Source organism: Macaca mulatta, chromosome 17 (genome assembly GCF_049350105.2).
Source record: "Macaca mulatta isolate MMU2019108-1 chromosome 17, T2T-MMU8v2.0, whole genome shotgun sequence".
Classification (NCBI taxonomy): domain Eukaryota; kingdom Metazoa; phylum Chordata; class Mammalia; order Primates; family Cercopithecidae; genus Macaca; species Macaca mulatta.
The window spans coordinates 13,015,132-13,036,455 of NC_133422.1; the positions used below are offsets into that span (position 1 = coordinate 13,015,132).

The window sequence follows — 21,324 nt, forward strand, 5'->3', positions numbered from 1 at the left end:
GCTAAAACACGATCCCAGGTAGTTCAACCCTATGTGAATTTAAACGGATAGCTAAATTGTTTCAGAACTACTTTCCATGTCAATACCTTGAAAATACTTGTAAGTTAAATCCAAAAGGAGGCATGGAAGCTCCCTCTACAAAGAGTGAAGCTAGTCCAATTCTTAGGGAGAAGAGACAGCCATTACTCTATATTTAGAGCTAGGCATTCCGTTCCCCCAAATAACTCTCTCACCAGCCTAATTGCTTGAAGTTCCTGTTCTTGTTTAACACTAGGGCAAAACAGTTCATTTTAAATTTGAGATAAGGTTTATAGTCCAAATATCCTGAAAAAGGTAATTTAGGGTATTAGGACCACTTTAACTTGGACATGACTATGGAGGGGGAACAATAGGGAGGCAAGATGCTGGATGCAAACCTAGATACCAAAGACAAAATGAGGCAGACTTCCCTCACTCTCATTTTTTCCTAGGACAAGCAACATAAGGAGTATCAGTTAATTGAAAAAGTCTTTACGAGATGCCAGGAGCTGTGTTAGCTACTGAGGATAAAGCGATGATGAGAATATTGCAAAGCACACCACCATCCTAACAACATATGAGAAGCTCAAAGCCCATCAGCAGAAAGAGAGGCCCTTTACAAATGAACATAATGATAGATTGAATGTGCGATAGTAAAACAAAACAACGCAGAGCAGTTTTTAACGGTTGTGTGGTGGGGGAAAGGAGATGCAAATAAAACAGAACATTTGACTTGGATTTGTAAGGATATGAAGAATTTTGCCAGGTGGGGAAGTGGTGGAAGGGAGGAGTTATTTCAGGCAAAGGCAACATAAAAGCACGGCACAGAAGCATGAAGAGTACATGGAGTGCTCATGGAAAATCACTGACGGCTGGGAGGGAGCCCCAATGGATTCTGGTGGATTGCAGCCTCTGGCAAAGGCTGAGGTTGCCTCTGGACCACATTACTCCCTTATGTATTTCCTTATAGAGACATACTATTTTCAACTCTTTTGAGAAGAAACATTTAAACTGATTGTTTCTTATTTAAACTATGAATCTACTAAAATATCAGGCATTCTTCATAAAAATTATTGATAAAAATGAATTAAGAGTACAGTTCATTTACAATTTTTTTTTTGGAAGTTGAAATTGAGCTCCTGTTATAAAACAGAGACTGCGTGGACTCCTTAGTCAAAGAAACTCAGTTCAGAGGACAACAGGCAACAGTGGACAACCTGGTCATATGCTGTAGTTCGTCAATCAAGAGTTTGATTTCACCAGTATCCCTATCTTCCTTGCTTCCACGCATACTATTTATCTTTAAATTAAATACTAAATGAATAACATGCTTGTGATTGCTAATTTGGACATGGGCCACACCAACAGTTCTACACGCTTGAAAACAAGATTTCTGCAGTTCCACTACATGTCCACTAGAGGCCTGTGAAGAGCTTTTTTCCCCCATCACATAGAGTCTGATAACCAAAAAGGCCAGAATTAAAACAAGTAAGAAATATTGATTAGACACGAGTAAGACAAGGATCTAATTGGTATGTAACCTCACAGTAAGTATCATAATTGTGGATAAAACAATCAAAATGCAACACTGTTTCAAAACTCCAAGATACCAAATTGCAAAACTTATGAAACGACTCATATGTAACCACAAAAGCAAAGTTAAAAGAAGTAGGGTTTTGAAGACTTCAGCAACCATTCCAAAAGGCCATCAGACTCTGGCGGGCTTTGACTAGGTGGAAGACTGCACCAAGTGGTGAAGCAGCCTGAATAAAAATTGCCAGCAGCCTGTATGGGCTTCTAAGGAAAGGGGCTTCTAGATCTTCAAATGCATACTCAATCTGAAAGACAGGCAACCAACAGGGAAGCCTCCTTGGTGGGAAAATAAACAATGCAGTGATTTAAGGCAGATGGGCTGAGAAGGGACTTCCTAAATAGTGACTCCATGGAAGAAAACAGGTGAGCTACGGTCAGGACAGTGAGATGACACAGACCAAAACAGATCCTATGGTGAAGACTGTGGTAACTCTCAACTTAAGAGGACAGAGGGCAACTTAAAGCAAAACACTTAACATACTCAAGTTGCCAGGACAACTGCAAGACTGCGTGAGTACTGGAAAAATTACCAGAAGGACAAGATGCCCTGTAACACCCCCTTATCTCTTGTCGAACTCAAAACAGACTTTCATTCATTTCATGGCCTGCTTGAACAAACACAAACAAAAACGAAAAATATTAAAAGTCACATCACCCGTGCCAGGCATGGACACGCGAGTACACGTGTGCACACACACCACACGCACATACTACTTCTAGTCTGTTTACAGAAACGGCCTGTTTTTCACTAGCTTTGGTTAATTAGCAATCAGGAGAGAGTTGTATGGGGTTGGAAGAAAGAACTCTTTGTTTGGAAAACCTGTGAAAATACTCCCTCAGAAGCTTGTAACTTTCCCTACGCATCACCCTGGCCCTGAGGACAAGCCCCTGTGCCAGACGCCTCAGTGAGGCACACAGAGCTCACATTCAAAGGCAGTTCTCTTTGTTGTCCCCCAGGAGTTAAACCTTAAATGGGTTTACGATTTGCAGGCTTTTTTGGAGAGTGGCTTAGTGGTGGTTGCCTGCTGCCAAAAATGGAGCAGAGACAAACCCTAGTGAATCCCACAGCTGTTGTGGCTGCTCCGTTGGACAGAAGAGCAGTTGCCTGAGGCATTTCAAAGACAAGCAAGAACACAGGGAGACTTTATGAGGCCTGGAAGTGAATTTGCAATTATTGGGAGCAGATGGTCAGTTCACATGGGGAAGAAGGAGATTGGAGCCATCGTTCTCCAGTGAAGACCATGGCAAATGGTAATTCACTGAGCCTTAGGTCCCCAGATAAATCCCGTATTGGAAAAGTATTCAGCTACAACATAAGATCATCATCTGCGGCTAGTTAGCTTTACTGTCACGCTCTTGACTTCTAAACCTAAACAGTCACAACTTGGACAGGAAAAAGCCGGTACATGCACATCTTACCTTGGTTAGAAAGAAGAAGAGGCGTGGCTGCTCTGGTAGAAATAGGGAGCATACTCATCCTGGTACCCTGGGTTTCCCGGAGGTGGCCTGCCTGAACACCACCTCCAACATTACTTTGCCCAGCCCTTTATTTCAGAAAAATCTTCATTTTAAACAAACATCCATGAATGCTGGGACACTGTTGAACGATTTTGAGAGTGGAGCTTTCATAATCTTCTTTTGTAAGCTATATCCACTTTTTTCCATCACCCTTTCCGGTCAAGGGCTGCTTTCTGATGCACAAGAATTCTCTTTTGCTGAAATCTCAGCCTATTTCCTGTTATCCTCATGTTGATTCATCTGAGAATCACATTATCTCTTCTAAGACACTGTTTACTTAGTCCATTATGACGCGTAAGGTCGGTCTTTACTCATTTTATGTTTGAATGATTAATTTGTTCAATGTACGCAAAGTACTCTTAAGTACCCCTGATGTGCAAAGTGCCAGTGAGGCACTGAGGAGGATGGAAGAACCACAACTGCAAGATGCTAAGAACCTGGTGAAAGAAGCGGAAACACTTGGGAAAGAACTGTAATACCTGCAAAGTGCCAAGATACGAGCATAGTCAGAATGTCATGGGCACATAAAGAAGGGAGAAAATAATACTTATTTCCAACTGGAGAGACTGGGACACTAGCTTAGAAGGAGATAGAGTTTCAGTTGGGCCATATATAGGATGACCTACCATCCCAGTTTTAAAACTTCAAGTCCTGCATCTCAGGACACTCCTCAGTTGGCAGGCCTAGTGATAAAGGACAGTTATAACTTCGAATTTATCTCAAGGGTGAGACACAGTGAAGACAATGGGTTGGGAGTGGAGACGAGGGGTTGATCGGCCCTCAAGCTGCTGACTCGGCAGCCATTGGTGCATAAGGCCCTGGACAGGGTGAAGATTTTCAGGAAAGCAGGGCCAGGTTCTCACTGTGCCACACATTGCACAAGGCACCAGGGAGATGAGGCTCAGGCCTGGCACACGGGTGGTGGCTGAGTGGCTGTCTTTGTAGACAGGGTATGAGCTCTGGTGCTTTGTAATCCTGGGACTCCTCTAACACACATGAGGGCTTACTCAGGCCGGCCTCACTGCCCTGCAGGCTAGGGCATTAGAGAACCCTACATTATGAATGAGGGACCGGAGGAGGGGCAGATTTGGGGGAGTTGTGGTCTAGGCTGTGCGCATCATCTTGAGTTGAAGGGAACATAATAAAAACTTGTGGCATACCTTCACATTTACCACCTCCCTTTGGAGCTCTATTTAGACCTACATCTTAGAAAACTGACTGTTAAAGAATGGCCTTGGTCACATGGCCAGCAGGAGAAAGCTGGAGTGCAAACTGCAGACTCTCTTTCTGACTGCAGGCCCGGGGCATTCCCATAGCGTTTCCCGATGACTGAGGCTTACCTGAAACTTTAAAGATTTTAATAGCTTTATGATTCAGTGTCATTTTAGTATATAGTCATCCCTTAGTATCCACAGGGGATTGGTTCCATGCCCCCCTCACCTATACTAAAATCTGTAGATGCTCAAGTCCCTGATATAAAATGGCATAGTATTTGCATGTAACCCAGTACATCCCCCATATATTTTAAATCATCCTTAGATTACATATAATACCTACTGTAATGTAAATGCTATGTAAAAAGGCCGGGCATGGTGGCTCATGCCTGTAATCCAAGCACTTTGGGAGGCCAAGATGGGTGGATTGCCTGAGGTCAGGAGTTCGAGACCAGCCTGGCCAACATGGTAAAACCCCGTCTCTACTAAAAATACAAAAAGTAGCCAAGCATGGTGGCGTGTGCCTGTAATCCCAGCTACTCGAGGGGCTGAGGCAGGAGGATCACTTGAACCTGGGAGGTGGAGGTTGCAGTGAGCCAAGATCACACCACTGCACTCCAGCCTGGGTGACAGAGCAAGACTCTGTCTCCAAAACTAAATAAATACGCTATGTAAATGGTTCTTGTATTGCACTTTAAATTTTATATTTTTATTGTTGTACTGTTATTCTTTTATTTTTAAATTTTTTTTCAAATATTTTTATCTGGGATTTGTTGACTCACAAGTGGGGAAGAACCCTCAGATGCAGAGGGACTACTGTACTCTGTTTAGTCATCTAGATCACTGGTTAGTGTGTTAAATCTTATCTATTCCAGGACAGGTGAAAACACAATAACTCAATTTATAATCTCTCATCTCTTCTCTTTTCCTCCAGAATCTTGCAATCATGCTCCAAAAACTTTGACGATGTGTATCTGAAACCAGCTCAATTGTCCCAAAGAAATGATATTTGCAGGTTTTTCAATAAACATAGAAATTGACCCTTTGAATTAAAACTAGAAACTTACATTTGTCTGTTCTGAGTGCCTTCCTCAGGAAATCAACCCTCAGGCAGGGGAATGAAACTCACTCAATCACTACATCCAGACGATGAGACATAAGACCCCTCATCCATCATGATTGCTTCCTTGTTCTTCCTAGTTCCCTGTTTTCCTGCATAAACTTCCTAATTTTAGTCCATTGTTGAGATGGATTTGAGACTAAGTCTCCCATTCTGCTTTGCTGCAGCACCTGATTAAAGCCTTCTTCTCTGGCAATACTTGTCTCAGTGATTGACATTCTGTGCTGAGAGCAGCAAGACCTAGACCAAACCCCTGACATTTTAGTAACATATCAAGCACTGCTCAATGTGATAGCGTCAGGAGGCAGCCAAATGCCTCAGCATATAGGGGAGGTACCCAGTGAAACCCCACCTCCAAGCCAAAGAGAGTTTAAAGCCTGAAAGTCAAAGCTACAGGTTAAATCCTAGGATTGGATTGAGAGCTTGTCTTCCTGTTTGGTGTGCTTTCCTCTGATGGATCCCCACCCTTTATCTATTTTCCATATACCTACCCTTTCCTAATTGGTTTTCTATTCTGTCAGGCCCACATTTGAGTTGTATCTTCACTTTAACCTTTTTTGCATACTCACAAACCAGTCAGCATGCACACCCCATCCTGTGCTTATAAAGACCCCAGACTCAGTCATTAGAGGAGATGACAGCCTGACTGCAGGGAAGAGACAACCTGACTTCAGGGAAGATGACCTGCCCTTTCTGTCCCCTCTCCAGCTCCCCTCTCCACTGAGAGCCATTTTCATCACTTAATAAAATTCTCTGCCTTCACCATCCTTCAATTGTCCATGTGATCTCATTCGTCTTGGATGCTGGATGAGAGCTCAGGACCCACCAAGTGTGGGTACCCAGAAAGGCTGTCACAGCAGCCCTTTGCCCTTGCTGGTGGAGCAGCCACCCCACACGATGAGGCAAGGGGCCAACTGAGCTGTTGACACAAGTCTGCAGATGGCAGAACTAAAGGAGCACTGTAACACCCCCTCTGGGGCTTTGGGGTTGCAGTCATCCTTACCTGGGTGTTGCTGCATTCCCCTCAAGGTGACATGCCTGGTCTGGATGCAGGCCCTGCACAGAAGTTGCTCCTGTGTCAGCAGCCAGAGCAGCCAGTCGGATCCTGCACTTGCTTGCTCACGTGCTCCCTCCTGCAAGGGGTTGAGCATGGCAGACCGAATAGGTGGGGTGCCCCTTCTATGAGTCCATTGAAAGGGCCAAGAAGAATCCTGCATTAAATGCACCAGGCCCTCACTGTCCCAGGTACTGCAGATGAGCCAAAGATATGTATGACCGTATTTGTGAACATATGTGGCTTATAAGCATGTGTACAAATAGAAAAATATGCTAGGCTGGCTGTGTCTGAATAGACTCTCTTGAACCTCTTGGTTCCAGCCTCCAAAGAAGTAATGATTTCATCAAACAGATGCAGAACCTCCACCCCTTGAGATGGAGAACTACTGACTGCTACCCGCTTTTCTGGTCATAAGCTCAGTTTTCTGCCCCTTTGTCCTCAAGTGGCTTTGAATTTTGTTCTTTTGAGAAAATGCTCCTGAGGATACAGGAACAGAGTCCCAGCTATTTTCAAAGGTAAAAACCAGCCTTCCTCTCCCTGTACTCTGTGTCTTCACATTCATCATGTCATCTTCTCTCTTCCACTCATGGGCTCTCTCAAATGCTTCACTGACATTCCCCTCGCACAAGGCCACAACTGGCCATGGACTTCTCATTAATAAAATGGTGCTACTTGATGTTCAGTCACCTTACATGATTTTTGTGAAAATTAACTATGAAGTTTGAGGGACTTTTCTTAATGATATGAAATGATAGTCCCGTTTCTTATAACTTCTTGTTGATGAAAGTAAAAATACTGTGATTTTAGCATTCTGTCTCCAACAAATCTACCTCTCTTTGGCCTGAGGCAAGTCACCTAATCTTATATATCAGTCTCCTGTGTGTAAAGCATGGAAAACAATTGTTACCTGGCTCACTGGGATTGCCAGGTTTAATTAGTTATGACTTTAAAAGGTTATAAAAATTGCTTTGTAAATTATTCATAACAATGATAGTATACAACTCCTTTTGATATCTTTATTCCTTCTCTGATTTCTTCCATATCTGGTTCTTCTGCTATAGAAATAAAAAGTCGTTAGTGCTGAATTTGTATATATTTATCTGCATTTCTTCCTTTTCAATATTTTAAGGATCTTACGTAATATCACAGAAAATGTAAAAATGTTCAGAGAACTCCTTCCTCTGGTCTCTTGAAGCCATTAGTACAGTGGTTTTCAAAGCGGCATCTTCAAACTAGCATCAGGAATGCCTGAGTTGCCAGTTCCCAAAAGCTGCACCAGGGCACTCTGGGGCACTGTCGCAAACTCACACAGGAGCCTTGGGATATTTTTTAAATTCTTGAGAGACTCACAAGCAACACGGGACATCTGTCAGACACTCAGCAAACTACTAGTCCAAAGTAGTTCACGCTTTCAACATGAGATTCTGTCAACAACATTCCTTTCCATGAGTCCATATCTAGCTGGATTTTTGGCAGATGCTGTGATAAAAAGCAGGTGCTATGTGAAAATCAATATGGAACAGAAAATAAGGCTGGCAATAGCCCATCTGATTCCCAGGTTCGAGAAACTGTGCAGTGTCCAGCCAGTGCAGACATCTCATTATTAAGTAATTGTGGTTATTATTAAAATATTATTTTTCTTTCAATTTAAGGGTGTTTTTAAAAACAGCTGCTAAGTTGTTAGGACACAAATACTTCTTCAGGTGTTTCAGTCTATGTACTTAATAAATGCAACTGTGAGGTATTTCTTTTGGCCTAGAAACAGAGTTATCAGAAAAGTCTGGTGGCCCTGTTGAAGGACACTGTGCAAAAACTACTGAGGCCTTGAGGACACCAGGAGCCAAGGAAGTCTGGAAACCTCTGACATGAGAACTTGCTCCAGATGCAAATTCTTGGGTCCGCTCCAGATGCAAATTCTTGGGTCCACTCCAGACTTCCCGAATCAGAAACTCTCTGGGTGGGGCACAGTGATCTGTGCTTTGGCCAGGCCTCCAGGTGATTCTAATGCATGCGCATGTTTAAGAAACATTGCATTAGCAGCTCATGTCCTAAGAGCAGCAGGTGTGCTTGGGCGGGTAGATGTTCTGTTGTTAAATTAACATCAGGCTAATCTCACAGTTTGAATGAGAAAGTACATAAATGACCCAACTGGGGGCAAGAAAACCATCCCCAAATCAGTGTACATAAATACATAATGCATATATCTTGCTGTCTTAAAGCTCATTCCAGCCTCTTAAAATTATGAAAACGTACTGTTTTCATTACAAAGTGTGAGTAATTTGTGCTTTCTCTTTGGCATTTTGGGGAACCCGAAGTGCCTTTTGATTTTTTAAGACTGAATCACTCTATTATTGAATGCTTCAGACTGGTGAGAATGAATCATATCATTCCTTTCAGAAGACAGAATTTATGGCTGGCCAGTAAGGCATGATCCAAAATCTTTGGCAGGAATCTGATTTGTATTCTCTTCTGACTTGGTGGCAAGCAGGACTCTCCTCATACACCTTTTTAGTGTTTCTGTGGAGAGGAATAAGGAAGAATGAGGTGCAAGGAGGCCCCTGGGTTCAGTGGAAACGCATGGCTGTGTGAGTGTTAGAGATTTTGAGGAAAATCTCTTGTGCTGAATAGCAGACCTCAGTTTTTCATCCTGGTTAATCCCCTTAAGCCTTTGTACATATGCAGAGATTTCCAAACTTTGGAGTGCTAAATCAGAAGCTTTCAGCAACAATCTTCCTTGGCATCCCCTGTTTCCTTAGCAATATGGTGGTCTACTGCTGAGCATAAGGAAGCCAGTCAGGAAAGTGCATCTATGTAGATACAGGGGAAGAGCAATCTTTATTATCTTGAGTCCTCTGATATTGGAATGGTTTCAGTGCTTGACCTTGAGGTGACAGCAGGAATCAACTGGTCCTCAATCCCTTGAGGACAGTGAGGACAATGCATTACAACCACTCTGGCTCACAACAGCTACTCAATAGCTTTCCTCAATGTTGTTGCATTACTGAATGTTATTACTTTTAGAAATTAAATTACAGCCATCTTCTGAGATTGGTATAAATTCATTCCTTTCTCTTAAAAATTTCAGTCTCTTCTTCAGAGTTTGATACTTTTTGACCACTGATTCCTTCCTGAAATTCTTTCTTCCCTTGGATATATACCCTTATGGAATTGCTTTTGGTTTTCACTACTCAATTTTCTTCTTTCTTCCTTTTCTTATATATACATGCTTTCCCCAAAGATCTACACATTAACCTTTTTTTTTTCTTCTTAAACCAGTCCTCGACAATCTCATCCATGTCAAGGAATTCAGCTTTCTCCTAGTCATATCCTAATCTCTTTCTGCTCTCTGCACCTCTCCTGGAACTTCACTCTTGTCCTCTTTCAAAGTCCCAGTTCCAGATTTCTAACTTCTTAAAGGAGTCACCACTCTCAGCTAACTAGGAAAAAAAGTTAAATAATGAAGTCATGTTGTAATCCCTGTTTTTCTTTGGCCTCACTTTCAATTGGTTCCTAAATTCATAAAACATCTATAGATTGAGTCCTTGCCAGCAAGAAGGCATTGTGTTAGTACTGCAGATGTAAGACTTGGGCCCTGCCTTCAAGAACATAAACAAGCCTCAATTTGTAACATCTTATTCCTCCTTTTTGTTTCTGCCATTGACCTGTTTTGCAGTAGCCTCACTTCCCACACGAACTATTGCAATGAACTATTTTTCTGGTCTTCCTGCCTCCAGCATCTTGCTTCTCCAGTTAATCCTAACTTTGGTGCTAGAAAAGACATTTCTGGATCACAGCACTTACCAGTGTGATCCCTTGATTAAAAACTTCCCATCTCCCCCCTCACCACCATCCCCTACACCCATTTGACTACACTTGTCAAAAAATTTTAAGGAAAAGCTTGACACAATCTCTACTGATGCTCTTAGAAACACCATAATTCCTTTGAAACGATTTTTGCTTTTAAACTATACCAATTGGGTTGAAAAGAGTCTTTATGGCTTAGATTGAAATGAAACATTTTACCTGGTGACAAAAACCAAGAGTATGTTAGATTCAAAGAACTGTTTCATCACTGTCTACAGAAATGTTTCATTAGTGTCTTCATAAAAAGAGACAGACAAAATTATGTCTTTGAAGAACACATCTTATGTAAACCACACAGAGTAACTGATCAGTATCACTTACGAGTGAGGTAGTATTAAGCAGAAATATGTTTTGAGACTAGCTCTTCCACTGAGTAGTTATGGCTGACCTTGGATTACTTTCCAGCTCAAGATAATCTAAGACTCTCTTCTAGATAGCACTTTTACTTACTCATCCATTAATATAGCACCACATAAAGCCCTGAGAATTCAACATTGAACACAACAGACATAATCCTCACTCCCTTGGGATTTTTCTTTGTTGGTCCAACTCCCTGGCTAGTTTCAATGGCAAAGCCAGATTTCAAGACTAAAAATTTATTTAATAGTTAAAACCTAAAGATCTGCTTGTCCTAAGGCACTATAATGGACTAAGAAGGGCTGCCCAAGATATTGGAATAAGGATGGGGTCAAATAAAGTGAAAGATTTGGGGAAAATTAATATATATCCCCCAAAAGGTAAAATGAGTGATAAAAAAGTTTACATTAGAAAAACAGCATAGCCTTAAAAGTAGAACATCTATTTTATGTGTATGCTTAGTAAGAAACAGACTAGTGATTTTGAAATATCGGTTGGGGATCCCAGGGTGTAAATTTTTGCCATATGGAAGAAAGTTTCAGTTTCAGGAAGCAAGGAACAGTCGAAAATCTATGAGCTCTAGAGTGAGAAAACCTGACTTGATGGTCCAGTGCTGCCATTTAGTAGTTGTGGAACCTTGAGCAAGTCACTTATCATCCTTAGGCTTGGGTTGATTAATTTGTAGCAATAATAATAGCTAATGTGGAAGTTCATATAATGAGTCAAGTGCTTTATATACATTATCTCTATAATCCTATGATATCCCCATGAGGTAGCATTTTTTTTATTGTGTAAGAAAACACAACATAAATATACCATCTTAACCATTTTTAAGGGATAAAAAATAACTTCTGAATGTGTTAAGAGGTAACACATTAGTGTTTTCTCTATGTACATTGCTGTGTAATGGGTCTCCAGGTCTTTTTCATCTTGCAAAACTGAAATTTTATACCAATTAAGCAACAACCTCCCCATTTCCCCCTCCCCCGAGCCACTGACAATCATCATTCTCCTTTCTGTGTCTATGAGTTTAACTTCTTTGGAATCCTCATAGAAGTAGAATCAAGCCGAATTGGTCTTTTTGTGATTAGCTTATTTCACTTAGCATAATGACCTCAAGGCTCACACACGTTGTAGCATATAACAAGATTTCCTTCTTTTTTAAGGCTAAATAATATTCTACTTTATATATGTACCACATTTCTTCATGTTTTCACTCATCATCAATGGACATTTAGGTTGCTTTTACCTCTAGGCTAGTGTGACTAACACAACAATGAACTTGGGGTGCAAATCTCTTTGAACTCTTGGCTTTAATCCTTTTAGAGATATACTAAGAAGTAGAATTGCTGGATCATATGACAATTCTATTTATAATCTTTTAGGAACCTCCATTCTGTTTTCCGTAGCAGCTGCACTGTTTTATATTCCCATCAACAATACACAAGTGTTCCAATTTCTCCACATCATTGCCAAGACTTCTTATTTTGTTGTTTGTTTGTTTTTGATAATTACCATCTCTAGGAGTATGAGGTAATATCTCATTGTGGTTTTCATTTGCATTTTCCTGATGATTAGTGATACCAAGCATCTTTTCATATGCTTCTTGGGCATTTGTGTATCTTCTTTGAAGAAATATCTATTCAAGTCTTTTGCCCATGTTTTTAAATCAGGCAATTTGTTTGTGTTGTTGTTGTTAAGTTGTAGAAGTTCTTATATATTCTAGATGTTAACCATTTATCTGATGTATGGTTTGCATATATTTTCTTCCATTGCATAGGTTGCTTTTTCACTCTTGACTGTTTCCTTTGCTGTGCAAAAGTTTTTAAGTTTGATGTAGTCCCATTTGTCTATTTTTGCTTTTGCTGCCTGTGTTTTTCATGTCATATCAAATAAATTTTTGCAAATCCAATATCATTCATTAAGCTTTTCTCCCATTTCCTTCTAGAAATGTTATAGTTTTCAAGTCTTACATTCAGATATTTTATCCATTCTGAGTTATTTTTATATGTGGCATAAGGCAAGTATCCAACTTTATTCATTGGTATGTAAATATTCAGTTTTCCCATTTATTGAGGAGACTGTCATTTTCTCATTATGTAGTCTTGATGAGTTCATTGAAGATCATTTGACAGTTTACACGAGGGTTTGTTTCTTGGCTCTCTATACTGTTTCATAGGTCCATATGTCTATCTTTATGCCAGTAACATACTGTTTTGATTACTGAAACTTAGTAATATGTTTGAAATCAGGAAGTATGAAGCCTCCAACTTTGTTCTTCTTTTTAAAGATTGTTTTGGCTATTCAGGATCCATCGAGACCCATCAATTTTAGAATTTTTTTCTACTTCTGCAAAATAAAAAATCCCACTGGGATTTTGATAGGTATTGCATTGAATCTCTAGATCACTTTGAGTAGTATAAACATTTTAACAATATTGTCTTCTAATCCATGGTATGAGATGTCCTTTCATTTACTTGTATCTTTAATTTCTTTCAGCAATGTCTGCAGTTTTCAATGTACAAGTCTTTTGCCTCTTTGGTTAAGTTTATCCTTAAGTATTCTATCCTTAAGGAGCCTTAAGTTTATCCTTAGGTATCCTTATTTCCTTTTGATAGTATTATAAGTGGTATTGTTTTCTTAATTTCATTTTCAGATTGTTAATTGTTCATGTATAGCAATGCAACTGACGTTTGCATGTTGGTTTTGTATCATGCAGCTTTGCTGAATTTGCTCATTAGTTCTAACCATTTTTTGGTGGAGTCTTTATGGTTTTCCACATATAAGATCATGTCATCTGCAAACAGAGATACTTTCATTTATCACTTCCCAAGTTGGATGTCTTGTGTAGGGTGCCGTTATTAAGACTGTATTATAAATGAGTAAACTGTGTTTTGTCATATTTCTGAATTTGTTGTGAGGATTCCATGAGCTTATGGGTATGAAATTGTTTTGTAAACTATTTTAGGGCCATTGATTTCTACAATCAATTAAGTGTCAAAACAGACCTCTATTCATAGAAAGTAGATCTAAGTTAATTCTTAGCACTAATGGAGGTCAATAAAGATAGAAACAATGGCATGAGTAAAAGGAACCTAGTGAATGTTTAAAATCTAGCTAAGAAATAACTTGGGTATTCAACACAATAGAATAAAACCATAATCGTTATTAATGCAGTTTTTTATTAATAAAAACTGCATTTTTATTAATGTTAAACTACAACAAAAGCTATGATAAAACATTTTGAGTTCTGAATCAAAGGTATTTTTCTAGGCAATTTCAGTCATACGTATAAATGGAAAATAAAATTTAATTAAATAGTATGGAGTTAATAGTTTTATAGTTAAAACTATTTTCAAAATATCTTTACTATATATTGAGTCTGATATATTTGGAGGTTTAGCTGGTGTGTCTTTGTCTGTTTTTCTGTTCTTAGAGCTTCCTAGTAATTCCTCCAAGTTAGCAGGTATATATTACTTCTCACTGTACAACAAAAATAGTCCCAGTCTTTTCCAAACTGCTGGCTCCTGCAAGCATGTATTCAGCCTCAGAAAACACCTCTCCATCATAACTCTCCTTCCTGGATGATGTGGCTACAGGAATTCCTATTCCCATTCTATTGCTGTTTTGCCAAGGAAGGCCCCCTTATTCTATCCCTAGTGCCCACTCCATAGCACAATGTACCTCCTCTTCTTCCTCATGGTACTCTTTGGTAGATACAACCATACTCAGCTACCCCTCGATACCACAAACATTCATTCAACATTTATTGAGCACTTACATGTTCTACAGTTCTAAAATACAAAAGTAAATAGAAATGTTGGAGTGTGGAAGGGGGGATGGTAGGCATCAAAGAGAGGCATTTCAGAGTAAAGACTTTCCCAAAGGGAAGGCACAGATTCTTGCCAGTGTATGACCAATCCCATGACCTGTGAGGAGTGTAGCTCCTCAGGGTGAAGAGTACCTTTGTGTGTGTGGGAAGAGCTACACCACAGCCAAGAGTGAAGGGCCTCTCATGCCACCTTAAGGAGTTCAGATTTTAATCCTCTGGGTCATAGGGATTTTCAAGTATGGAATTATTTTTTTCTCGAAAACAATACCTGTAGCAAGTGTGAAGGATGAACCATAAAGGACAGAGAATCCGTGTAACTGACACACTTGTGACCGGCCAGGGATAATGGTGGCCTGGATTCAGCGGGGTGCTGTGAATATCGGTGGGCAAAAACAGGGTCCCTGGGGCCCTTACTGCTTCTCACAACATTTGTTTCCTTCACAGAACTTGGAGATTCTCATATTATCAGTGGAGTGCAAGTTCCTTGGAACCATGTCAGCCTTGTTTACCTGTTAAGCCCAGGTCTGGCACCTGTAAGGTATTTAAGCACTGGTTTAAAGGTGGAAAGCAGGAACCAATGGCTAAGAGTGAGATGAGAGTAAGGGAGTGTATGGTTCCCAGGTCCCTAACTTGGGCACTTATTTGGATGGGAATAGAGGTTGAGTATCCCTTACCTGAAATGCTTGGGACCAGAAATGTTTTCGGTTCTGGCTCTTTTTCATTTTTTAAAAATATTTGCATTATCCAAAACGCTCCAAAATCTGAAAGATTTTGAGTGCCAACATGATGCTCAAAGGAAATGCTCACTGGAGCATTTCAGAATTTGGAGTTTTGGATTAGGGATGGTCAACTTGTACCTTAATCTGGGAATGCCAATACCATGAAAGCTGCAAATCAGGATGGGGGAGGTGAAGGAGGAGAGTTAGTAAGTTCTCTGCGGATGAGGAATTAGTCTCAAGAGATAGCAAACTAAAGCTTGGATAGGATAGTAGTTTTTCCAAGGTCACATCACTGGGAAACAGTAGAGTGACACTGGAATCCAGATCCTCTGAATCTCAAAGTGATCAGTCACCCTCTCACCCCTTTCACCACTTGTCACCTCTCACCACTCACCCCACCAGTCCTCTAGCAGACTTTTTACATAGACTGCTGCTGTGATAATTCCTCACATCCCGTATCTCTTTGAAATTGAGCCTTGCTGCTCCTTTTATCAGGAAGAGCCCTCAAATCTGGGTTTGGCCATGCAACTTGTTTTGACCAACAAATCAAGCAGAAGTGATACGCAACTTATGAGCCCTAGGCTCATAAGTTGAAGAGGTCTTTCAGCTTTTATGCTCACCCTCTTGGAACTCTGAGACAAGAAGCCCAGGCTAGCCTCCTTGAGGATAAGGGACCACATGTAGAGAAAGGCCTAGCTGACAACTGAAACCAACCATGAGGCATATGAGGGAGACACCATTAGGCCACAAAACTCCATCAAGTTGCCAATGAACTGTCACTGCACAAGAAAGGAGAGACCAGCAGAAGAACTCACCAGCTGAGCCCTGCCCAAATTGCCAACATACAGAACTGTGAATCAATAAATGATTGTTGTTTTCAGCCATTGAGTTTGGATTGGTTTGCCATATAGCAATAGATAACTGACACATCCCTACATCCAAATACAACACATTAAGCTGTCTCTGAAGTGAGGAAGAAAGAATCTTCTTATCACTGGCAAGGAGGAAAAAACTGTCAAATGTCAGGGACAGTCCCAGACATGTCAAATTATTAGAAACATAGGCTCCTTTGCTCTCAGAAATAAAAGAAAACTATTAAAACCACAGAGCTGAGTTTCACTGTGAGTTAAATAAGTCATTGTGGGTAAGCAGGAAACTCACCATCCTTTACTATTGGTTCTATGGGAAAATGTTTCTCATTTGAATAAAATAATTTATAAACTCACTTGCTGGCAAACTGAGGATAATTTGTCCTAAGACATAACACTGCATTTTATAAAGTCAGAGTAAGCAGAAAAAAGACAGCAAGGAGAAGACAGAACACAATCTTCATCTGCACTTACATCCTTGCAGGAATGTTTACGAAGGAAAAAATATCCTGTGAATGCAAAAGACTTGTGCTTTGGGAAGAGAACAACTTCTAGCTGTAATTGAATCATTTGGGGCCACATTTTGTGGGTACCCTAAGGTGATTATGCTCAGAATGGAGGCTTTCAGAATGTCATTTAGCAAAAGAAAACATGGCTGGATACCAGTAATAAACTAATGCCCTTGAGCTACTCATTTTTTATGGCAAACTAATTGAAACATACAAATTGTATAATGTTCCCTGCTTGTGAGAACGGGCAGGACTGAAATGCAGATGATTGATTCTGAAATGGAGCCACTAAGATAAGGTTTCTTCTTCAACAGAAAATATGTTACTGATCTAATTTCTGTGCAGCCAAGATAAGTGGAACTGCCATTCCGTCCTATTGGAAAGATCCTTTGTCTTCCATGAGCAAACAAAGCTGCACAGATACATTTTTGTTTCTAAAATAGATTTTCTTTTCTTTCATTCTCCCCCAAGCTTTTTTTTTTTAAAGTAATTTATAGAGAGTTGATTAAATTAACCGGTAAACTCAAGAGGCCAGATTCTACTTTTAAATGGATGCTCTTGGTTACTGTGAGCAGAAGAATGATATAGCCTAAGGAGAACAATTACATTTTATTCACTGTACAGTAAGGATATTTGGAGGGTGCAGGAAGGGATGGGGTGGGCCTGTTATCCAGAGAAACACTGTAATGAATAAGCTCAAGCTTAGCAAATTTTTAATTCATTTTTTAGTGTGTGGGTAGAAGGGCAACTGCACCGTGTTCATAGACATAAATCCTTTGTCTGTCTCTTGAAGCAAAGATAATAAATCCTAGGGTTACAAATTAAGACGTGTATCAAAGAGAGATAAGGAGAAGTGACTTAAGATGAATAAGTGGCTGTGTTGCTTCACAGAAGAGGAAAGCGCTACCGTCATTAAGTCAGGGTTGGCTAGAATGTTACCTATTCATTTACTTTCTATGCACCTAAAGTACCCCAGACATGCACACACATCTCTAGTCCATCTGAGCTTCTCATGGCTGTATCTTGGTCTAAGTCTCTGTGTAGGGGAACAGAAAAGCATCTCCTAAAACTAGCCATTTGTTTCAACAATCACAGCTACTTAAATTTAAGTTTTGTATTTCAATGGGTTTTATATCCCATCAACATCTTTTTAAAAGTTATATTAATTCTATTGAATAAATATTTGTTGAGCACTTTCTGTGCAAAACACTGGGTTAGGAAGGTCCAATAGAGGATCCAAAGATATAGAAGATAGCCTAAACTTTCACTCAGCTTATTAGACAAATAAAATAATAAAAATATTGATGTCCATAAAACAAAAAACAGAAAAACTAAGAGAGAGAGAGAGGAGAGAATAAAACGCTATGAGGTGGGATTTCAAAAGCAAAAAGAATTATCTGTTGGCAAGAGAATTAAGATTGCTTCTTGAAAGAAGACCTTGAAGGATGGATAAAATTTCAATAGACAATGACAATGGTGTGGTTATGGAGAGAGTTCTAGATTGGTCTAGTTTAAAGGAATGGCTGGGCTGGATGCGGTGGCTTATGCTTTGGGAGGCCGAGGTGGGTGGATCGCCTGAGGTCAGGAGTTTGAGACCAGCCTGGCCAACATGGTGAAATCTCATCTCTGCTAAAAACACAAAAATTAGCCAAGTGTGGTGACACATGCCTGTAGTCCCAGCTACTTGGGAGGCTGAGGTAGGAGAATGGCCTGAACAGAGGAGGCGGAGGTTGCAGTAAGCCAAGACTACACCACTGCACTCCAGCCTGGATGACAGAGTGAGACTCTGTATCTGATAGATAGATAGATAGATAGACAGATAGACAGACAGATAGATAGATAGATAGATAGATAGATAGATAGATAGATAGATAAATAAAGGAATGGCTGGGAAAAGGTCCAGAAGAGAAAGTGCAGCTTGGTTTGTCTGGAGCCAAGATACCAGGCAGCAGAGAGTCAGAATGGAGGGACACTCGGAGTGGGGACCTAGTACTCAATTCAGCAGGTGATAGGGGCAACATGATGAGCACTGAGCTCAGATGATGGTCAAGCAGACACAAATTCAACATGAGGTCTCCGCAACACCACCACCAGGACAACTGCTCCACATGACCAGTGTCCTCTCATTTTTTGGAGCTAGTCTTTTCACAACATGTTTCAGAGGGCCTAATATACATTATATTAGATATAATATATATTTCTATCATATATTTTCACAATTTGCTATATATATAACAGACACCAAATATAATATCAAGTACAATATCAAATATATTACATATCTATTGTATATGCAGCTTTTCAATTTGCTATATAATAGATATCCCAGTTATATAGGTGTATGAATGGCCCTCACTAGTAAGTGCTGCAACCATGATTCACTCAGTCTACTGCTATCGCCCAAAAGGCACAATTCTCACTGGCTGAACTTCCCATCGCCCGAGGTGCTTACAGAATAACGGGTGCTGAGACCTCAATTCAGACCACTCTCAGTTGAGGTGCCCAGACACCCCAGGTTTTCATGACTGGCCAGGTGATTGTGACGTGCTAACAAGGTTGGGGACCACTGACAAAAAGGGTTTTTTCTTTTTTTTTTTTTTTTTTTTTTTTTGAGACGGAGTCTTGCTCTGTCACCCAGGCTGGAGTGCAGTGGCCGGATCTCAGCTCACTGCAAGCTCCGCCTCCCGGGTTTATGCCATTCTCCTGCCTCAGCATCCCGAGTGGCTGGGACTACAGGCGCCCGCCACCTCGCCCGGCTATTTTTTTGTATTTTTTAGTAGAGACGGGGTTTCACCGTGTTAGCCGGGATGGTCTCTCGATCTCCTGACCTCGTGATCCGCCCATCTCGGCCTCCCAAAGTGCTGGGATTACAGGCTTGAGCCACCGCGCCTGGCCAAAGAGGGTTTTTTCATGTAGGTGATTTACATAATCTTCTGGGGGGTCCTTATATTATTGCACTTTAAGACCCAATGAGGCTAAAAATATTAATTTTGAATAAATGGGCATATAACATTTTAAACTTACATTTCTATTATGGTCTTGACTTTTGAATGAGTCAGGGCTATCATTAAGAAGAAGAAGAAGACTGGGCATGTTGGCTCATGCCTGTAATCCTAGCACTTTGGGGGGCCAAGACGGGAGGATTGCTTGAGTCCAGGAGTTCAAGACCAATCTGGGCAACATAGTGAGACCTCATTTCTACAAAAAAAAAAAAAAAAAAAAAATTAGCTGGGTGTGGTGGCAACCAGCTGTGGTGAGCTATAATCATGCCACTGCACACCAGCCTGGGTGACAGAACTTCTCTCTTAAAAAAAAAGAAGATAAAAAAGGAAGAATAAAGGAATGTAACTTAATAGATTTTTAATGACAAAGGAATGTTTAGTCACTACTTAAAACTGGAAGTCTGTGGCGATCCTGGGCACGTGAGAACATTAAGAGATTTGTGAGCTGTAGCTTCTGGCATTATCTACCAGTTGGGGTCCAGACTTGAATGGTGGGTGGGGAAGGAGCAAAAGGGTCTCTGGCCTTAGGTATAGTGACCCCCACTCCACACTGGCCCCCTCATCCCTCTATGCCTCTTCCCTGTTTTTTGTCTTTCTTTTCTCCTTCATTTATCTTCTTTTTTTGGTATTCCTCCTATTTCTTTCCCCTTTTGTTTCCCACATTTTGATTTTTCTTCTTCCTCCACTTCTCCAATCACTTTGTTTCTTTCTCACCATTATCCTTTCCCTTATTCAGTGTTTGGGTGTTCCCAAAACACCTGGATTATACAATATTTTAAATTATTAGTTGTATTTATTGAATGAGCTTGATGCTCCCCAGTCTTAGATTTTAGGGCGGCAAGTTAAACATATCATCTAGTTTTCTTTAAAACAATACATTTTAAATAAGTTACTTTTCACTAATAAGTTGGGAAATCATTTCTATTAAAGAAGAGAAAAGAAAACAAAACTCCTTGTCCCCTTGCCAGATATTTCTGATAAAGGGAGATAAATGAGTACTATATTTTAAAGGCAACCATTGCAAATGTGCTTCATGAAAAATAGGTGACATGCTACACGACAATGAAATGACTGCTAGCTTTGTACATTAAAATGAGAAAAAAAAACTTGGGAACACCATAACATCATTTTCTAAATAGTAGGAGGATTTCTTTTTTTTTTTTTTTTTTTGAGACGGAGTCTCGCTCTGTCGCCCAGGCTGGAGTGCAGTGGCCGGATCTCAGCTCACTGCAAGCTCCGCCTCCCGGGTTTACGCCATTCTCCTGCCTCAGCCTCCCGAGTAGCTGGGACCACAGGCGCGAAATCAACAGACACACAGAGGTTATCACTGACCACAAACAGTTGTCAATAAATTCCAGTCCTAAGAGGACACACTAACGCATGATGACTCCGTTGACCGAAAAGAAAACACAATAGCATCTATAAAAGGCCTTGACTTTACTTCTTCATTTTGTCACTTTTTCTTCTGTCTGTAATGGGTTTCTTAATATTCAGTCAGTCTACGTCTGTGATTTCTTAAGTATGAATCTAAAAAAGCATTTCTTCCAAGAATTCATCTTTAACTCCCAAGGTTTCCTTAGCCACCTACAATGCGCCAGGCTCTTTGGTCATGAATTTGCCGGTATTATTTCTAATCACTGCAACAATCTTAC

At 40.4% G+C, this 21,324-nt stretch overlaps 1 protein-coding gene across 7 annotated transcripts in view; it reads right to left on the reverse strand.

Moving 5' to 3' along the window:
- The window catches only part of STARD13 (StAR related lipid transfer domain containing 13), a 558,426-nt gene that overhangs the window by 136,125 nt on the left and 400,977 nt on the right, over window positions 1-21,324 (reverse strand). The window contains exon 2 of one of the 7 annotated variants that reach the window (XM_077973672.1): window positions 19,695-19,868. The gene's annotated coding sequence lies outside the window, so the exon portion shown is untranslated. 7 annotated transcript variants of the gene reach the window in all.